The sequence below is a fragment of the Phyllostomus discolor genome, chromosome 7, assembly GCF_004126475.2.
Source record: "Phyllostomus discolor isolate MPI-MPIP mPhyDis1 chromosome 7, mPhyDis1.pri.v3, whole genome shotgun sequence".
Taxonomy (NCBI): Eukaryota; Metazoa; Chordata; class Mammalia; order Chiroptera; family Phyllostomidae; genus Phyllostomus; species Phyllostomus discolor.
Window position 1 is genome coordinate 54,932,566 of NC_040909.2, and position 19,155 is coordinate 54,951,720.

The window sequence follows — 19,155 nt, forward strand, 5'->3', positions numbered from 1 at the left end:
TGACAAGTATGCAGAGGTTTTCCCTTCTTGAACTGGTTGCTCTGATCCTGGCAGAGACTGTGTTTGTAGGGAAGAGAGACATTGCAGTGATAGAGCCCAGGTTCAGAGAAAGGTTTGACATGAGAGTCAAGGATTCTTACTGACTGGGGAGCAGTACCAGATGGCTTCCTGGCTCCAGAAGTTTTCTTGTTGCTGTGATTCAGCAGCAGCAGCAGGCTTTGATGGTGCCCTGTTGGGTGGCTGGCATCCCACTTACCTCCTGCTGCCCACACCCTGCAGCCCTCCTCCACCGACAAGGAATGACTGGGCGTGGGGACATGCCAATGACCCCCACTGAGCTGACTTGGTTGCCTAGAGTGAGAATGGTTAAACAGTTAATTGATGGAAGCAAAAGCTAAGAGGAGGGGCTCCCTGCAGGTGACTGGCAAGTTAAGAGGCTGTGCATATATGGTGGGGCTGATGTTGGTGCAGTTCCAGAACTAGCAGTCTGTGAGTCTTTCCCCATTTCTCATTTTGTTTAATAATAATAACTTTAATAACTACATGCTTTTTAAAATAAGTTTTTACATGATTTTATTTATTTATTTATTTTCAGAGAAAGGGAGAAAGAGGGAGAAAGAAAGGGAGAGAAACATCAAAGTGTGGTTGCCTCTCGCATGGCCCCTACTGGGGACCTGAGGTGCAGCACATGCATATGCCCTGACTGGGAATCAAACCAGCCACTGTTTGGTTTGCAGGCTGGTACTCAATCCACTGAGCCACACCAGTCAGGCTACTATTAAATGCTTTTTTTTTTAACCATATGCTAAGCTCTTTCCATCAATTATTCATTTGATCCTTTCATAACTTTTTTTTTCATATTGAAATTAGGGGAATTGAGGCCCAGAGAAGTAATACCAAGTGCTCAAGGTCACACATTTTGGTAAGTGGCAAGCGAGGCCTTGGGGCAGGTTGGTCTGACTGATAAACTGGATTCTATACACTGTACCTCTTCTCTGTCCCTCTGTCCATCTTTCAGCTCTGTCTCCCTTCTCTCCTTAGGGATTCCTTGAGTACCCATCCTATACTAGTTTGGGGGTGGAATTACAGAGCTAGAGGATATAGGCCGTCACTTAAGCAACTCAAAATTGAGCTGTTGGGGACAAACAAATACTTCTGACCCTTTATAAGGTGCAGGAAGCCCAGTCAGGAGTTCTTTGCCTGAGCCTGGATCCTAGAGATTGTCAAGTCTGAGGCTGTGGTCTTGCTTCCTTGGGAGTCTGAGCCTTTGGGACCATGCTGGGCTGAGCATGGCTCTCCAGGCAACCTTAGAGCACCAGAAGCTGCTGTGGTTTCTTTCCTCTGTGGCTGTCCTGTGATGTGGTTTAATAAGCAGGAACTGTGCTTAAGGTCTCCTGTTTACTTAAGCCTATTCCCCTATCTCCTGAATTCTCCCATAGCCAGTGATGTGCAAAGAAGACAGGGGACATGTCTTGAGACCTGGCTTTGTGCTCGGCTCCAGACTGGGCATTTCAGATGTTGGATATTTTATATCAATGTCCTGAAACCCCTGTGCAGTGGATTGTGTTCTGTCTAATCTCGCAGTGGAAGAGCCCCAAGATCAGAGTATGAAGTATCTCTTATGTCATCTCTGTGTTCACAACTCTCTTGTGATTCTATGCCTCTTTCAAAATCTGTTTCAAAATCCCTAAGTCCTAGAAGAAAGGCCCTCTACAACCTTGGCCCTGCTCATCTCATTGACTTGACTTCCTGCATGTCTGCCACAGCACCCTGGCTTTCCTGCCTCCCAGGACCTGCTGGGACATCCCACCTGGGCCCGTTATTTGCGGTGTTCATGCTCCCCCACCTGGTTCTCTCCTTTTTCTCTTCAATTTTTTTCTCATGACTTTGATTTTGAAGGTTTTGGTGGTCAAATAGAACACATTTGGCTTATAGAATTACCCTGAGGTTAATTTGTAACAAAATTGTTTGTAAAGTGATGTTCTTTTTGTTTGAGTATGCACAAGTAAGGCAAACAACGCAGGGTCAAGGTCAAATACAGTTTCTTTTTTTTTTTTTAAAGATTTTATTTATTTATTTTTAGAGAGGGAAGGGAGGGAGATAGAGATAGAGGCAGAGAGATAGAGAGAAACATCAATGTGCGGTTGCTGGGGGTTATGGCCTGCAACCCAGGAATGTACCCTGGCTGGGAATCGAACCTGGGACACTTTGGTTCCCAGCCCGCGCTCAATCCACTGAGCTACGCCAGCCAGGCAAATACAGTTTCTTACAGTTTTTGAGGTTTGTAGAGCTAGGGTCTCTAGATCTCTTACTATTTTGAATTCCTTTGGACGTGGGTCTTTGTACCTGAAATAGCTTCAATATGCACATTTCTAACAAAGTCCTATCTGATGACTTGCTCAGAAATCCGTGGTTTTCTCTCTCTTTTTATTAAAGATTTCAGCAGAATATGGGATTTCTGACTTCTGAGTCAGTCACCTCTAGGAACTTTTTTGGTAAAACAAATCTGGTCTTCTCTGTGAAGCGCCTCCTTGCTCTGCAGACTGTGAGGTGGATGGAATTCACTTGCTAGTCACTATGGCATTTCTTGCTGCTAATTTTACTTTTGCTCTGAGATATCTATAATTGGTCCACCCATCGTGGCTCCATATTGATGATGCAGTGTGTGATGGTCTGTGTCACGTGATGAGTATGCCCAGATTTCTCTACATAATACTTCCCACTCTTTAAAGTGTAAGTGTGGATTCAGAATTTATTATCTGTTTTGATTTGGGGTGTCATTACACAAATCCCTGGGTCCTCTTTTGTGAGAAGCGCAGAAGAAAAATAACATCTTGAGGTCAGTCCAAGAGCAGATCTTTATGACAAATTATGTTTTAGTATTTTGGCCATACAACTAAAAAAATGTCAAAACCCAGAATGAATATTTTTGCTTTCCTGTCAGGTTACTGCACGCTTTTCAAATTATACTAGTAGGTTTTTAAAAAATTTAGTTTTAGAGACAAGGAAGGGAGAAAGAAGGGGAGAGAAACATCAGTGTGTGTTTACCTCTCATGTACCCCCTACTGGGGACCTGACCTGCAACCCCAGCAAGTGCCTGGACTGGGAATCCAACCAGCAACCCTTTGGTTCACAGGCTGGCACCCAGTCCACTGAGCCACACCAGCCAGGGCTGGCTATACCAGGAGATACTCTAGTGTGTTTATTTATGAACTTCTGAAAGTTGTCCGTGATATGCTCTGAAGCCTGAGGCCTGTTCTCGACTATGTCCCTTAAATGCTCCTGTGAGTCTCTCCTTCTTCACTGCCCCTCCTGCCACCAACACCCCCACCCTCCTGCTCCTCTGCCACTTGCTGTCACCAGTGCTGGTTGAGCTCCACCAGGCACAGACCTTCTGCTTAAGCACTTTTCTCAACAACTTCTTAGATGTGCCCATGAGGCTTAGAGTAGAGATTGCTAAACCTTTCCTGGAAAGGGCCAACGGTGAATATTTTAGCATTTTTGGCCCCCTGGTTTTGGCTGCAGGTAGTCACTTCTGCTGCTGTAGCGGAAAAGTAGCTGTGAGACAGTGCGTAAAGAATGAGGGAGGCTCTTCTTGGGTAACAGCCTGTGGTTTGCTTACCTCTGGCTTGGAGAAGTGACTTATTCAAGAATAAGTGGCTTATAAGTGTCCAGAGTAAGGTTTTAAATCCACAGTTTCATTCTGAAGTGTCTGTGCACCTTGCAAGAGACCTATTGTACTGCTCATTAACTTATTTGAGCCTTAACTCTTTTCTCCTAGGAAAATGTAATATATTAGTAATATATTCCTAGGGTTATTGTAAGAAACAAAAAACAGTGTAGGAAAGGCTTTGTTAAGTTAATGAATAATATTACACAGAAAGTAATCTAGGTTTCTAATAGATCAGTGATGATTAAATAAAACTTTTATTCTACCTTTTCTTTTGACTTTTAATTATCAAAATATTAGCAGAAAGACTATCACTTAGACATGCTATTGAATAAAAACACAAGATGTACCTATTTATTAGTTTTTGTATAGATTGTGGTGTATGTTGATCAAAGAGGTGTTTTGAATGTTCATAGCTTTTTCTAGTGTATCCCTTCACTGAGCACAGACTTGTCACCCTGTCTGGGCCACTGAGTGAGCACTCTTTCTGTTTTATGAAAGTGGGCATAGTTGTGCATAAAGTGCACTCTCCTTCCCTGATCAGCTCGGTGAGCATGTGCTGACGTCCACGTAACCACCCCCCAGGTGGACTAAGAGAATGTCTCCAGCACCTCACACAGATCCTTGCACACCCACCTTACCTACTAGCTGTCCTTTCCTGGAGGTAACCACTCTTTTAATTTCTGTGACCACTGACAAGTTTAGTCTGTTCTCAGTCTTCTATAAATGGACCCATATGATAAGCACTTTATTGTGCCTGGATTTTCCTCTCAGCGTGTCTGAGATTTGCCTGTGTATTTGCACACATAACAACACTTCGTTCTCTTTTTGCTGTGTCCTATTTCATTATATGTTGCTACCTCAAATTTCTTATCTCCCTGCCTGTTGATGGACATTTTGGGTTGTAAATAAAGCTGCTCTGACCTGAAATATAAATGTTATTTTTGTGGACATGTACATTTTTATTCCTCTTTGATATATACATTAATATTATTTCTAGTAGAGGAGATCGGAATATTGGTATTTGAGAGATATTTAAGAGCCATTGTGAAGGAGTTAGGTTTATTCCAGATATCTGTGTTTTAGGGCTTTAAGATAAAACACTTCAATATGGAATTCTGAAAATATTTCAAGTATCTTTTTAAATGAGGGAGTAAGCAGTGATGATGCATATTGTCTTAGTTAATTAAAATACAATACTATGATTTAAAATCATCCAAGCAAGGAAACGTGAAATAAAAATGCCCAGCATGATTTTTCCCATCATTTTAGAACAAAAGTGTATATATGCTCTTGTAGAAATATCATTGTTTTCTGCCTTTTGTTGGAAATACATATAAATAGTTTTTATGCACAGTATACTTTGCTGATGCTAAGTTTTCAATTGTAAAGTGGAAAAAATTATTTTTACCTTCCAGTTTTGAGCATCATATGATTGTATAAAATCTTCAAAAGTGCTGTATAAACTGTAAAGTTCTATTGAAATGTTGGCAATAATAGAGGCAATCATCATCGTAACTGGGTTAGGTTAGGATTCTGTTTGTGAAATAAATTATTTACCAAAGCTCAGTTAATAAATCTGACTAGGAATTTTTTTATAAAGACATTTTTATTTTTTAAGATTTTATTTATTTATTTATTTATTTATTTATTTATTTATTTATTTTTAGAGAGAGGGGAGGGAAGGAGACAGAGGGGGAGAGAAACACTGATGTGTGGGAGAAATGTTGACCAGTTGCTTTTTGCAGGTCCCCAACTGGGGACCTGGCCCGCATCCTGGGTGTGTGCCCTGCCCTGCCCTGATTGGGAATCAAACCAGCGACCTTCCAGTTCATAGGCTGATGCTCTGTCCACTGAGCCACACCAGCCAGGGCTAGGGATTTTATTTTTTTAAATCACTACTGTGTAGAAATCAGCAGTAGAAGAGGTATAGGTGAATATTCAAATCAGGGAATTTAGGAAAGCAGAATAGTGTTTTTAGATTGTCCATCTCTTTGTTCCAGTTTTTTTTTTTCCAGAATGCAGGGGCAGTCAGTGTACCTTGACTGTCCCTTCGGCACTCCACTGTCCCCACATTCCCTTTTACTGACAAAAAGCATAGAAATGCTGGCTGTCTGCTAGGAATTTGATTCTAATTGAAAGATTTTATTCTCTGGGCCCAGTTGGATCATGGGATGTTACTGTTTGATAGAATCTGTAGTAACTTTTACAAAAAAAAAGAAAATTTTGCTGATGGTTTAAATTATTTTTATTTTATGTCCTCTGTCAGCATCTAACTGTTCTGTTAGGTTACAAGTTAGTTACCTTAAATGTGACAGGTTTGCACAGGAGCACAGGAGAAAGACTGTTTCTCTCTAGCCTTGTATTTTTGAATTCATCTTGGGTACCACTTCCCATTGATTCTGAGGGTGATAGCTTTGGGCCACGGTTATGGAAATCAACAGGACCTTTTGGAAATGCGCCTCCCAAGCAAAGTCACCTGCTTGCTTTCTTTTTTGAAGGAAATAAATGGCCCCCTCTCTCTCTTTGTCTTTCTCTTTTCCTTTCTGTCTGTCTCAGCAAGGATGCTGAACTTTAAGGCCATAGGCATTAAGAAACCACTGATCTGTATTTTAAACCCGAGTCCTCCTGCACAACATTTCAGAAGCCAACCTCAAAGTTTTCAGCAGCTGAAAATACCCCCTCACTTTATTCAACCAAGTGTGGAAACAGCTGATTCTAGGATAACAGAGCTTTTCTCATGTACAGCATTTACTGTGGAAACCTCAGTAAGGCAAACACACTTTTTAAATGTTTTGTTATGGAAAAGATTGGGCCAAATAAATACATTTCCTGTGGAAAATGATGTGCACTTGTAGTAAAGTGGCATAGTTGGTGTTTGAAACACTTTGTGAGCGTGTTGGGTCTGGAGGTAGATAGAATGAGTTGCTTTTCTAGTGTTTGGCTCTGGGGCTCACTAACTTTGTGATCTTGGGCAAGTTACTTATAACTCTGAGCCCATTTCCCCATCTGAGGATGACTTGGCGATGCTGGCAGAGCTTGCCTTGCCTGGCCTGGGCCTAAGTGCTCATGCAGCAGGAGCCACACTCTTCTTCTTCTTGACCATCTGTGAAGTGCAGCACGATGTATATAGAATGGGTCACAGTCATTCTTCCTGGGGAGTTTTTCCAGCTGCCTGCCGCAATGAGTTGTAGTGTGCTTTTCTCAAGAGGCGAGCAATCTCTGGGCTGGTTTCAGGTGAGACTTTTGCATGTCTAGTTCATGTATTCCCAGAAAAATCCTGAAATTGAGCAGAAGTACCAGCCTGGTAAAAGTGCTACATTTGAAAAAGAATATGCTTTCTGAGGAACTGTATTTCTCATTTGAGATCCATCTTAGAAAATATGAGGAGTTGGTTTGGAATTAGACCGATCCATCAATGAAATGATGAAGAGTCAAAAATGAAATAATAGAGTTGCAAAATGTGACCTTTTTTTTTTTTAGCAGAGACATTGAGTGGGGGTGAATTGATACAACCATTGGGAAGAGCTATTTAGTAATTGAGTAAAGCTTAACATTTCTATGCTTTATGATCAGGTAAGTCCATTTTTAAGTCAGAGAAACTCTTGATACTTGTAGCCTAGGTAACATATACAAGAATGGTCATAACAGTTTGTGATGGAGGAGCTGGCTGCAATCTGAATGACTTTTACCAGGCGGTAGGTTAATATATGTTGTATATTCATCCCTTGGGGAACCTTGTAGCTGCTAAAGTGAATAAACAGGTCCAACAAATCAAGGTGGATAAAATTTTAGCTGTACCTGTAACATTCTATATCTTTAATATTAAAACATCTAAAGCAAATATAGCAAGGCATTAAGTCTTGTTAAATAGTAGTGGCTATGTGACTGTCAGTTTATTGTCTCTGGGCATTTGAAATATTACTTAATTTTAGATAGCTTGTAGAAAAAACCAAAAATAATAGAGGATATATTATGATTTGCACATGGCATTTACTTTTATGTGATAGTACTTCCTCAAGGAAAAGAAATTGATAATGAGTGGCATGAGAAGTTTTTTTGTGTGAGTATGGCTATTTGGTTTATGGGAGGGGGAAGGTAGTTTTTCCCACCCCATGTTCTACTTCCTAGAAGACCAGGCTTCTTCCCTGTTGCCTGTTAAACAGTGTCCGCAGAGTGGTAGGTGGGGAATGCAGTTATTTTGTTGATTCAAATACCAGACAGTGTTTGACACAGCATAAATATTAGCTCTTTTTCTTACAGTTTTCTGTGCGAAAAGGAACTCCAAAATGCAGTTACAGGACCATAGCCACAGATCTTGTGAATCAGCCTCTCAGCCACAGGAGTCCAGAGCCCTAAGCACTGAGCCTGTGCCATTTCCTCCGTACTCCACTCATCCCTGCAGCTCAGGCTCTCCCTGGGCAGCAAAACAAAAGGGAACTGCCCTATGTTTTCTCCTAGCCACTCCTCAGCATGGGGGCTGGGAGTCATGGGCCTGGCAACCTTTGCTGGATTCCTTCAACCAACCCTGGATAGTTTATGCTCTCAAGTTTGTGTGTGTGTTGTCCACTGTAAAAGTCTACCAGGTGTGCCGTCACCAAAAATGATTTTTTTTAGGGAAAAAGAAAGGACTGTAGCCTTGTACATGCAGCCATGACAAACCATGTGGAGGCCTGTGCTTGGGTGAGGCTCTGAGTCACAACTTCGACGTGACCTGTGCACATGCTGCTGTGTAAGTGCTGTGTGCACTATCTGATGATGCCTTTGGAGAGCTCAGCCCTGGGCTGGAGCCCCTCATCCATGCTCTCCCAATGCCTGTCCAGGTTGTGGTCTGTCAAATTTTAAGTTTCAGCAAATGTATTTCTCTCCAGGGTTTCATCTAGCTCATGCAAATATAGTTTTGAGTAATGCTGATGGATTGGGTACTTAAAGGCAACAAGATAATGTCAAATTTGTGGGCATTCTGCAATGGGGGTGCCTTTTCCATCAAAGAGGTAAATACCTCCCCTTTTACTTAAACACCCACAATACTTTACCCCATTCTGCCTTCTCTTTTTACTCCCACATTCACTTTAAATTTGTAGGACTTGGTGTAGGACTGTGGTGGGTTCTCAACCAGGAGTGCTGCTCCCTAGGAGACCTGTGGCAATGTCTCAAGACAGTTTTGATTGTTAAGAATTGAGGTTGAGGAAGTGTGCTACCAGCATGTAGTAGGTAGAGGCCAGAGATGCGGCTAAACACTCTACAATGCACAGGAATTCCCCTATAACAAAGGATTATTTAGACCCAAATGTCTGTAGTGCAGAGGTTCAGAAATCCTGCCCATGGCCTAATGAGAGAGTTGTAGGTGAGGTCCAAAGCTGGGGTTACAGGGTCTCATCACATGAGTATCATTTCAGTATAAAATGAATCTGGCATCAAAGACTTAACTCTTGTGTAGAACTGAAAGACAAAGCAGGTCAGGACAGAAGCAAACATGTTAACATTTTTGCTGGGACTCCTAAATGGTGAACAGGGTAAACAAGAACAGAAAATTGTTATCTTTGGAAATTCTCCCGCCTCCTTTCCTACAGCCGCAGGCCCTTCTGTAAGGAAGGGAGATTCAGAGTGGATAAAGATCTGATGAAATCTGTTGCTCTGGCTTTTGATCCCTCTTTTTATTTTCTTCCCTATTCCTTGTGTTGAAATCTTATGTCAAAGTGCAGACCTGCTTAGAAGAGCAAATATTAATAAAGCCTGGAGCCTTCTTTATGCTGCATCCTGGTTCAGCACTGACACTTACAGAAGTATTTCCTATTGATATGATTCAGAGAGCCAGTCCAGAAGGGCCCTGGGAGTGCCTGGGGCTAGCTTCAGAAGCACTTGAATTCCATCTGTGAGGCAAAAGGCTTTGAAACAGAGAGGATCCTCTTTTAGGGAATCATAATGTTTTTAATGTTAGTTTTATAGGCTATTTGATGAATCCGTAAACTCCAATCTTTATATATAAGGAGAACTTGGAAATGAAGGTATCTAGTGACTAGAAAGAGCTGTTTGCTCTATGTTTATATTTTGGGACTTGGAGAGCTAGGGATTCAGACATTTTAAATGAAGGGCTGTCTGTTTGGATTTGTGGCTGACACACGCACACAGTTGTAGACTGTCAAGGTCCTTCTATTATATTTAAAAGTGCATTATTTTTTGCAGAGGTATAACTGGAGAACAAAGCTTGGAGAGACAGTTGAATTTATTTTTTCACTCCTACCTTCTAGAAGTGTAGAATCAAGGTGAATTATAGGCCAGATTCCATTTGTTCTTGACTCCCCTTGATAAGAACCCAAGGTGTGAGACACAACCTTGTGATTGAAACCCAACCCCTATTTTTTCAAGTCTTAATTATGATTGAGTAAAAGCCATTTTTTCTATTAAAAAATGACAAATGGTGCTTAAAAATGTCAATATTTGATAGCTCAATATCGATGAAAGGCATTTTTACAATTAAAAACAGTAATGAGGAAGGACCCAATATCACCTTCACTGTGTTCTTACCAAATATGTGTACCCTCACTCGACTTCTGGGATGACGTCAGACGTGCCAAATTGAGGACCATTGTACAGTACTTGATCAGGAAGTCCTCTCTTGTCAATATCATGAAAGACCAGTAGAAGAAATAACTAAATGCAATAAGGGATCCTGGAATTGGAAAAGAACATTAAGAGAAAAATTACTAAAATTTAAACAAGCTCTGTTTTTCAGTTCAGTAATACCATACCAATGTTAATATCCTGGTTTTAATAATTGTGTTGTGGTTATGTCAGATGACAACATTTGGGGAAGCTGGGTAAGAGGGATATGGAAACTATACAATTTACAACTTTTCTGTAATTGTAAAATTTGTTCAATACAAACTGGTTGTTTTAAAAAGCAGTGCATAGTATGTATAACAAAACAAATTGTAGTTTCTAATCTAGATAGCAATTTCAATAGCATTTCATGTAAATAATGAACAAATGTGTTAGTTTTATGAATTGTAAGACCATGAGTGATGATTCTGAATATTAAATGATAAATTAATTTATTAAATTGAGGGGATTTACATTAGTAAGCATGTTGAGGTTAGTGCTTGGCATTTTAAAATATTATTATGAAACTAATATGCTTGTAATAAAAGTAATAGTGAAAAATTGAGCAATATAAAAATGTGATTTTCCTTTGACTTATTCTTGTCTCCACTGCCTCTCACATTATCCCTATATCATACTACCCCAACCCCCACTGTCAAAAGTTAGGTAGAAATCCAGGATTTCAAGTTTACAAATGTGTACCTTGGTAATATCTTAATCAGAATGTGATCATTCTGCATGAGCCTTTCTGTAGCTTACCTCCCTGTGCAAATCAGTAATTCATGACTTTCTTCAGTACATATATTTCTACCTTATGTCATTTACCTGCTGTAAAATGTTATATCTTTTAACCTGTCGTAATGTATTTAATGGGAATTTCAGCTGTCTGGGATACCACTCATAAAGTATTGAACATCTCTGTGTATTCCCCTTTTTGGGTATTAACAAATGTAACTTTTAATTCAGGCCTATATTTCTGTATCAGAGAATATGGAATCTTTGTCTTGTGCAATCTTTGCCTTCCTTTTCAATTGTTTGGTATCTGAACTATAATTTCTGAGATATCCGTGTCTGGGTTTAAACATAAAAATCATTTCTACTTAATCTCCTAAGAAAAAAAGTCATATTTAAACCCTGTGATTTCCAGCGTTTATTTATTTTTTAGACCAGTGTGAGCATGCATGGAGCCCAGAAGTGTGACTTCGAGTTTGGTGTTTTTGCCCTGCGCACTGAGAACACGAATGTTCTGCTGCAGTAGAGAGTTGTGTAATAATGGGGGCCCATCCTCAGAGGTTAATTGTGTGTTTTTGAACTGGGGTGCAAATGCTTAGGCCCCCAGCAGTGGGTTAATAAGTCAACCTCAGAGAAGCAACACAGGTACCTAGTTTTGGTTACTTTGTAGTTTATCATTAGTCCAGAAACAGGAAAAATCCAACCAAATGAGGTGCTGAAATTGATCATATTGCAGTGGTTAATAAAAATATTCTAAACAGAATAAAGTTCACTGGTTGTGTGTAGGCCTTGGCAGCAAAAGCAATTACTGTTTGATTGCATGTCAGAACCATACTGAGAACGCTAACATGTTAACATGGAGAAACATCTGATGCAGTGGGACTGAAATAATGAAAATGATGGTACTAAGGAGAAAGTGTAATGTGAATGCTTGTTGATGAAAGGAAAGGATCAGTTTAGTTCCAAAATATTTAAACTCCAAACAAGCTGTGTGTGTTGTGCAATTTATTGGGTTAGTGGTGACACTTTTCAAAATTATGAAGTTGAATTCTTGAGCATAGAATGTGCCCATAATTACTGAAAGTACAGTAAATGTCCCCATCATTCTTTGGATTTAATCTTAATTAGCTCCTTGCACAATAGAATATTTAATTTGAAATGCTGCCAAGGCTTATTAAGTGGGAGAAGTTCTTCCTGAGATGTCTATTGTTAAATTTGGGACTTTTTGTATGAGGCAGATTTTACTAGAAGTGTCAGGGTATCAGAATTGGTGAACATATTCTGGCATTTATTACCAAAACTCTTCAAAACACTTAACATTTTCTGTTTTATGGATGGGGCCTTTCATGAAAATTGGGAATTTACTGCAGCACGTGGAAAGACATTAATTTTGGGAGACCGGACAAGTCTTCTGAATGATACAGATCCATTTGGGTGCCAGAGCCTTCCTTGTTCAGTGACTTGGGTAGTAAACATGAGCCAGTTGGATTTAATTCTTTTTCTTGTTTTCGGTTTTCTATTAATCATTGATTGCTGAGTCAGGCTAGGAAATATAAAACGTGAGCACCAGTTTGCTTTAGCTTGCATTTCTGTTTCAGTTGTGACAACTTTGGTTGTGTCAAGTTGTGACACAACCTGGTTTGTAAAACACAGTGGAACTGTTCTACAACCTTTGGAGTTGGAATGCAGGACATTTGATATGATTTGATAATTTATAGATGTATTCATGATGTGGTTTAACTAGTAATGCATGTTACGCTGTAATATCAATAACCTGTGTATATTAGGATTTCTTGGTCCTTTTCAATTATTTCCATATGGTAATAGAAAGAAAATCTAATCAAGCCTATGAATGGCTGAACACTAGTCATTATTAAAAATCAACATAAGTTCACCAGAAATAAATCCTATGGAATTCACCTCATTTCCTTTTTTGATAAGCAATAAACTGAAATTCTAAATTTTTTTAAAAGATTTTATTTATTTATTTTTAGAGAGGGAAGGGAGGGAGAAAGAGAGAGAGAAAGAGAGAAAGAGAGAGAGAGAGAGAGAGAGAGAAACAGAGAGAGAAACATCAATTTGCAGTTGCTGGGGGTCATGGCCTGCAACCCAGGCATGTACCCTGACTGGGAATCGAACCTGCCACACTTTGGTTCGCAGCCCACGCTCAATCCACTGAGTTACGCCAGCCAGGGCTTGAAGTTCTAAAATTTTTTTACGAAAACTATTGGTAAGTATGAGCTGTGTGGCCATAAGGCTCTTTACTTTATGATAAAAAATAAATGTTGATTAATAAGAGACTGAAACCCTAGACAGATGGATGGCTCATTTTTGTTGGCATTTAGGCTCTTCATCTCTGTGTCCTCAGGATCAGCTCAGACCAGAATACTAGAACAACTTGAAGCCTGCTGATATATGAAAATGAGATGTCTTTCCATTTACTTAGGTCTTTAAGTTCTTTCCATTACACTTTGTACTTTTCAGTGTGCAAGCCTTGAACTTTTTAAAAAAAGATTTTATTGATTTTACTTATTTATTTTTAGAAAGAGGGGAAGGGAGGGAGAAAGAGAGGGAGAGAAACATCAATGTGTGGTCACCTCTCACGCGGCCCCCGCTGGGGACCTGACCTGCAACCCAGGCATGTGCCCTGACTGGGAATTGAACGAGTGGCCCTTTGGTTCGCAGCTCAAGCTCAATCTAATGAGCTACACCAGCCAGGGCAGCCTTGAACTTTTTTTTTTATTAAAATTCATTCCTATATATTTTATTTCTTTTGATATTTTTAAAAACAGTATTGTTTTCTTAACTTATTTTGTATTGTTCATTGCTAGCGTATAGAAAAACCACTGAGTTCTGTATATTGATATAGCCGGCAAACTTGCTAAATTTTTTGTTCAGCTCTATTTGCTTTTTGGGTGGTTTTCTGTAGGATTTTCTGTATGTAAGATCACATCATCTGTGAATGGAGATAGTTTGACTTACTCATTTTCAATCTGGATGCTTTTTATTCCTTATTCTTAACTAATTGCTTTGGCTAGAATTTCCAGTAGAAAATTGAATGGAAGTGGTGAGACTGGACATCCTTGGATTCATAATGTTTTTCAGGGTTTATGTTCTTCTCAGAGTGTATGTATAGTCTTATGTGGTGCTTCTCTAAGTCTTTACATTATAATGAAACAAGCTGGATTTCATTTTATAGTGGAGGATATGGAAGACTGGGCCAGAGGTTTCAGCTGCAACATACCGGCCTTTTTCTGGACTTGGCTTGTTGTGTGTTTACATGATAATTGACCCAGTGATGGTTCAGGTAACAGCCTCTTTTCCGCATCCTCACTGAATTTTAACGCAAAGAAGAGCTTCACATTCTCAGGCTCTATTAATGGAATGATCACATCAGGCAAACTAATACAGATATTTTAATTCATTTGTTCACCAAATATTTATTGAGTGCTTACCAAATACCAGGTGTAGTTGATGTTCTGGAGAAATAGTAGTTCTTAAGAAAGTTAGAGTCTAGTTGCTAGAAGCAGACAAATTAACAACTAAATTAATAAATGTAAAATCTGTTTAGACTATCCCCTCCCCACCTTTTCTAGAATTTCTATTTTATAATGCACTCAGAAACAGGCAAATGGCAGGGTGAAAAGGCCTGAAACCAGGTAATATGAGAAGAGCTAAAAGAATCTGAGAGTGATTGCATGATGTTTAGCCAGGAACTGTGGGATATGGATGAAGAAGGGAGGCAATTGCATGATAGTGATTGCAAATATTTGCCCTCTGGACACAGTAGCATGTTGATTGGAACACAGACTTGTTGATGGTGGCGGGGGTTGGACCGAGAGAGAATGTAGCCTCAACACCAGGAGATTTCCAATGTTTCTTTCATTGGATCAGTTAGACTGGGTAGCCACTGAACTTGTTAGACAGAGAATGCTATTCTTTATTGCCACAATCCCTACCATTCCCTGTGCTATCCATTTGGCCTGTTTCACTCATTTGTGACCTTCTTTACATTCTTACATCATTTATGTTCTTGTCTGACCATTTTACAGGGTGATATTCCTAACTACTTGAGTTGTTCATGAGCAGGATAGCAAGGAAGTTAGTGATAGTAAAAGCGATTGCTTCTTTCTTTAAAGGAAGATTCTACTTACATATCTTTTCTTAGAAATAGAAATATAAAGTTGACTAGATTCATTATTTTTAGTCAGAACATTTCACTCAAATATTTTTACACAACAGCTCTTTTCCCCCCTTCTACTCCGAACTTAGAGCGGTCAAGAGAGAATCGAAGTCTAGATCCCAGTCTTCTTGGCTTCCTGTTTATTGTCTCAGATAGCTCCCGATGGATGTCCTAAGGACCCTGGACAGAGGAGAATAATCAGTGGCTCTGATCATCTTGGAGACCTGCCTTCCTCTTCAGCAGCATTACTCAGCCTCAGCACTGTTAACATTTTAAGCCATTTCGTTCATTGACATGTGGGCTGGCCTGTGTCTTTCAGGATGTTTAGCAGCATTGCTGGCCTCTACCTACTAGTTGCCAGTATGAGTTTTTCTCCCCAGGTCGTGACAATTCAAACTGTTTCCAGGCATTGCAAATGTCCCTGAGGGGGGTGGTGGTGGGCATGTGTGAAAATTGGCCCTGGTTGAGAACTGCTTGGATTGCATTAGTGTGGCTATGTCTTTTCTAAGAAATTTACCAGTTTGTAGTGCTAAAGCAACACCTTTAGAGATCGATGTGTTAGACTACTCCATGACTTATTTGTAAAATGGTTTTTTATTACCCTTTCCCATGCAACTAATGAAAGTAAATATAGACAAAACATGTAGCAGTTTAGAACATGGAGACAGTGTATAAACACTACAATATTTTATTTTGATTGTTAGTGTGTTTATTTCCAATTTTTTTTTGGCATAGGCTGTTTCTAAATATTCTTGTAACTCCTTTGAAGTATCTTCTCACAAACCACTTCCCTCACTTCCAATCACCACATACATAACAACATACATGCATAACACAGCTGCTACTTTCCCCTTGAGTCTCATGCTGCGGTAAGAGCTTTGTGGGATGGGAATCCCATGTTCGATTAAGTCCCACTCACATGGCATTCGTACTGACAGTGTCCCTCCTTCTCAATAAAGTATATGCCAAATCTTTCATTTCCTGAGAACATAAGCTGGGAACAATTTTCCGAATGGAAAATTCATTTGGCATTTTGAAACATAATTAAAGAGCATCTGGGAAACTCATAAATTATGGGTCAATCAAGTGCATGTACTTTTTACACAATGCCAGTGGCTGGATGGAAAGCTGTTTTTCCTGAGCTGAATGGCTTACTCAGACGGGTTTACTTTCTAAAAGACAAGGTTGGTTAAAATAGGTTTATGCACTTGGAGAGCCAAAATGCCCTGGAAACCATACTTCTTACATGATATACTTTGAAGTTACATTAATGCACTTACTATGGAGTTACTCCTAATTGTATTAGATAGATGAATCATTGATCTTGGAGATGAGGGTTTGGCTTAGTTCATTCTTGGTGACACAGTGAATAGGAGGTATTCTTGGTTTTTAAGCTCTGGGCAATTTCACTTACCTGTGTTTTTCCAGAAAAGCTTAGAAATCCCACATACTCCTATTGATGTTAAAATCTGTTATGCATCTAAATACCTTGTTTCTTTTGCCAGTCTACGTCTTAATTTTTAGAGTATCGCTATCTGAATTTAGGGTGCTCTGAGTTTACCTGTCTCAGAATCCCTATTACATTGTGTTGCAACGGCCTGTTCACTTGTTTGTCTATTCTGCTAGATTATGTAGTGGTAAACTCTTATTTTTATTTATTTCTATATCATGTATGTCCCTAAAGAAAGTAGATACACAGGAAATGGTTACTGATAACATGAGTGGCCCAGCATCCTGTGTTTTCCCTCCAAACCTCTTTTACTACTTACCCACAATTTTCCATTTCTTCTGCTGCTCCCTCAGGTCTCTGCCATCATGGCTGAAGAGTTCTAGTAGGTACTTGATGGTCACCCTAATGCAAATCTTTCCCTTAATAGATAGAGTTGACTCTGTAACCTTCAACTACAGGGTTCTGAATTTCTCATTAGGGCTGCTGATGTCTACAGGTGGTCTCAGCTGTTGAATGCCTTAGCAATTCATACGGACAGGGTTTTTGAGGCTGGGCCACCAGTTTGTTGTATATCCTTCTTGGGGCTTTCCAAAAGAATTTTAATAGTCACTGAAAAGGTAAGAAAACCTTGGAGAATAAAAGCAAAATATATAAAACCTATATGGTGAACTGCAAATCCTATCTTCTAACCAAATTGCCCCTCAAGGTCTTTCTGTTCACATTAGTGTATCAAGCACTTTAACACTTGTGTGCTGGTGAGGGTCCTCGTGTTCCTCCTTTCTATGTGTCCTTCCCTATGGCCCTCCAGCTGGAGAGCTCCAGCCCACTTCACAAGTCCTGAAATACCGGAGACCTATCATCCAGAAATCTTCCCCTGATTTCTCCAGGCAGGATAATTCCTCCTGCTAGAGTATACTCTAAAATAACATTTTGTCTCATTTACTAATTCAAAACTCATCTTGTTTCAGAAAAGGAATTAAGGTTAACAACTTACCAGGGATATGTAAGAGTTAGTAAGAATTTCATGAGGACAAAAAACAGTATCTTTGAGGATTAAGATATAAAACATAGCCAGAAGTGAGTTTAATATAAAAATACATGTCATGAAGTTTGAAATGACTTTGACAGGTTGAATTAGTTGGCTTGTTGTATTCTTTTTTTCCCCCTTGCTTCATTATTTACTTAATTTTGTCCGCATTTTATTGAGATACAATTGACATATTAGCACTGTATAAGTTTAGGTTGTAAGAGTAATGATTTAACTTACATGCAATAATTGCCACAGCGAGTTTAGTTAGTATCTGTCATTCATATAGAAACATGCTTTTTCCCCTATGATGAGAACACTTCAGATCTATTTTCGTAACAACTTTCCTATATATCATACAGCAGTGTTAACTGTAGTCATCCTTTTGAACATGAGATCTGTGGTACTTTTGTATCTCACAGCTAGAAGTTTGTTCCTTTTGTCCACCTTCATCAATCTTAGTTATATTCTTGTTGTCTTCACTTACAAACTTTTGGTGATTAACATGGCAGAAAACAATAAAAAATGTGAGACATCTTTGGGACATTTGTAACCCTTTTCTCTTGCCTCTTAAATTTCTTCTGGATTTTCACACATTTTCCTGCCTTTCTGTTCACCCCTATTCTGAAACTTAACCTGTATGGTTGTTAAGTTGACACTTATGTTACTGCAATCAAGTGCTATAGGAGATACAATATTGATTTAGTCATTGAACTGAAGCTGGCGTTTTTCACTTACTATGAAAGCACATGGTGCACCAGTGAGGTGTAAATGAGTGTTAAAATTATATGAGAAGTTGTTGAGACTGCTCTTGAGTTGCTTAGAGTTGAGTCTGGTTGGAGGACTGGAAGAGGTAAGAAAAAGTGCATTAAATATTTAGAGGTTGTGATGTCCTGTCTCTGGAGGGCAGAATGGTCTGAGACAGTTGATCTGTCATGAATAGAGGTTGCAGAGATCTTTTCAGGATCACATTTGAGCTGCACCATGAAAAAGTGAAAAAGACTTGAGATTTATCTTGGCTGTTTGGGTGCAGAGTGAGGCGTGTTGTCTCTGTTGGAAGGAACCGTTTACTCCAAATCCTCAGGTCTGGCATTACCTTGATTTGTTTGAAGACGTAGAGTATCTGTGTATTTGGAATAATAATTTTATTTTTTTGCTTGAAAATATTGAAATTCTCTTTAATGGCATGAACTTTGTATCTTTGAAGGCCCTCATCTCTTTTTGATTTGAAAAAGCAGATGTTTGTCCAAGGCTACAAGTGCTTCAAAGTCCCCACATTCCACTTACACTCCACACTAAAAGAGTGATCTTCAAATTTGGTTCTTGACAGATCTAAAAGGTACAGGGAATAAGAAGCGTAGATGGTAGGAACAAAATAGACAGGAGAAGGTTAAGAATAGTATGGAAAATGGAGTAGCCAAAGAACTTATATGTACAACCCATGGACATGAAGTAAGGTTGGGGAATGATGGTGGGAGGGAGGGTACAGG

General features: G+C 39.4%; 1 protein-coding gene and 2 long non-coding RNA genes across 5 annotated transcripts in view; 2 read left to right on the plus strand and 1 right to left on the minus strand.

Annotated features, from left to right (window-relative positions):
- Nucleotides 1-19,155, plus strand: part of PTPRG (protein tyrosine phosphatase receptor type G) — a 708,699-nt gene that overhangs the window by 286,142 nt on the left and 403,402 nt on the right. The gene's annotated exons all lie outside the window — the stretch shown is intronic.
- On the plus strand, nucleotides 724-2,821 carry LOC118501820. The gene is made up of 2 exons (XR_004904482.1): nucleotides 724-2,040; nucleotides 2,263-2,821. It is a non-coding gene; the product is annotated as an uncharacterized LOC118501820 (long non-coding RNA).
- Nucleotides 1,738-12,967, minus strand: LOC118501822. Its single transcript, XR_004904484.1, has 3 exons — nucleotides 12,641-12,967; nucleotides 9,971-9,974; nucleotides 1,738-1,749 (listed from the first exon to the last, which is right to left on the minus strand). It is a non-coding gene; the product is annotated as an uncharacterized LOC118501822 (long non-coding RNA).